The sequence below is a fragment of the Lonchura striata genome, unplaced genomic scaffold, assembly GCF_046129695.1.
Source record: "Lonchura striata isolate bLonStr1 unplaced genomic scaffold, bLonStr1.mat Scaffold_283, whole genome shotgun sequence".
NCBI classification, from domain to species: domain Eukaryota; kingdom Metazoa; phylum Chordata; class Aves; order Passeriformes; family Estrildidae; genus Lonchura; species Lonchura striata.
In genome coordinates, this window is record NW_027461163.1 from 20,001 (window position 1) to 22,500 (window position 2,500).

A 2,500-nucleotide genomic window follows, 5' to 3' on the forward strand; every position below is an offset into this window, starting at 1 on the left:
TTTCGAATCTGTTGGTCAAGGGATTCCAGGTGCCCAGGATGGACCTCGGTATGGTCAGCCAGATATATCAGCCTTGGGATGGTATAGGTCCTGAGTATATCTATTTTCTGGAGAGGTTTCAGTGGTGAGTTACCAATCCGATTGAGCCAATCTCCCAGTTTCTCAGACAGACCCGAATCAGCAAAGCCAGTCCACGGATCTATTCGTGTTCCCAAATATTTTTCAGAACTCCCTGGGTCGATCATGTTTAGGGGGGACCCATTAATCTTCCATGGACAACAATCATTGATGGTATATGAGTCCTTTGTTGGTTTAATATAAAATCCATGGCACTTTTCACCCTGCGTTTTGAGACCAGTACGTTCACAAAAGGTCTCAAGAATTTTGATGTTATCACACATGCCTTCCCAGGAGTCACTCAACAATACCAAATCATCTGCAAAAGCCATTGCTGTTATTTTCAACCTGCCCTGGTGGAACCCTTTTCCCTCTGTTTCAAGTTTACATAGGAGGGGATCAAGTGCAAGGTTGAACAGCAATGGTGACATTGGGTCACCCTGCTTGACACCTGAGCGTATATAAATGGGGTCTGTTACCTCCTTTCCCATAGAAATGTACGTCCTAACATTCTTGTACATTTCTCTTACCAACTGCACCATATGCGGATCGACCCCTCTTAGTTCCAAACCCTCAAATATATGCTGATGACACACGGTGTCAAAAGCCTTAGCAATGTCCACAAACACCACCCCCAAATGTTTGTGCTCCCGTTTAGCATTTTTCACCACAAGTTGCAACAACTTGAGGTTTTCGGCACATCCTGATGCACAGATAAAACCCCGTTGACGGGGGTGAATGGGACATGCTTTGGACAGCCTCGCTGTAGCGATCCTGGAGAAAAGCCTTATCACCGTAGAACCAATGGTGATAGGTCTCCAGTTACCGATATCACCAAGTCTTTCAGAATCACAAGACTTGGGTATCAGGACTGTCCTGCAGTCCCGCAGCGCATCTGGAATATTACCGGACAATAGCCAGAGGTTGAAGATCTCCATCAACAAGGAACCCTTTGGGTCTTTAGACATAAGTTGACCCAAAGTAATCCCATCCGGCCCAGGAGCGGAGGTTTTACACATCTCTCTCATATTGTTTTCCACCTCTTTCTCTGTAATCAGGGACTGAAATACCGCATTATCAGCCCCTTTATATGGAGGAAAGTCCTCCAACCCACCAAATTCACATGATGTAACCCATCTAGATTCAAATGTTTTATAGACAACGCTAGATGGTATTTGGCATTGCAGGGTTTCCGAGCTATCCAAAATAACCCTCGCCAATCTCCTTCTACGGAACTGAAACAGCCTCTGAAATCGAAGAAACTTCCCTCTTTTAACTGCCCTTTTTCGCATCCAATTAGCTGTCGATTTGGACGCTTTTTGTTCTTGTGTATCACGTGATTTTCGACCTTTGCCCTTTTTAACCTTCTGGCTCAGCCTTTTCAGGCCTCTTTGAAACTCAGCATAAACCTTATTCACCACCTCCTGTGGATCTTTTCCATCCAATATTTCCTGAAATGCCTCTTGGTACACAATGAATGAACCCCTCGATAGCCCCGACTTGATGGCCTCGCGGTATTGGAGCTTTAAATGTCCCTCTTTCGCCAAATCAGCATCCTTAGCTCGAACCCTTTTTCCTTCTGGTTTAGATGTACCAGAGGGACCTTTTACCAGAAGGCGTCTCTTATCACTGATTTGTTTTGCCGTTTTAGATGGTAAATGCTCCGCTATTAGTTGGTTAATATTTCTGCTACCGGCGAATCTATCCATCAATTGCACCAAGAGAGCTTCCTCCTCCTCGGTCCATACCTTCTTATGGGCTCCCCGTAATGATGACTCTTTTGGGCGGGAAGCAGTAATCCGCTCCACATTTCGCACAAGAGGATGTTTCAATCTCTTGTGCTGACCCAGGCCAATCTTGGTGGTAAATCCTTTTCGGCAAACCTCACAGACCCACTCACCAGTCGGAACCACACTCGCCATCTCTTTACAACGTGGGACGTGACAAGCTATACTGTGGTAGTTAAGATTTTGCCTACCACATTTCGAGCATTTGAAGAAGACCCGTTTTTGCCCGTGGGTCCTCTTAAGATGGTCAATCAGCCCCAACATTCGAGTAAATCTGGTCCCACAACATGGACAAGCTGGATTTTTGTCCGGGACGGACATGACCGGTGTCTTGGTCGATGTACCGGCCTCACTGGGACCAGATAAAGCCTCAGGTGTTCTAGGCTCCTTGTCACCTCTGTCAGCGCACCCATCCTCATCCTGAGTAAGGCCCGAAGGCGAGATCTCATAAACCTCAGGGAGTTTTGCCAAACCCTCCCAGATCGATTCTGAATCATTCCTTCCCAGATTTATCCAATTCGAATTTACAAATTCCAAACTTATAAGCTGAAAACCCTCATCACTGACCTGGGAAGGAAAAGATGGAATTTTGGCTT

General features: G+C 46.0%; 1 pseudogene; it reads right to left on the bottom strand.

The window, feature by feature from the left end:
- The window catches only part of LOC144248698 (28S ribosomal RNA), an 8,484-nt pseudogene that overhangs the window by 2,492 nt on the left and 3,492 nt on the right, over positions 1-2,500 (bottom strand).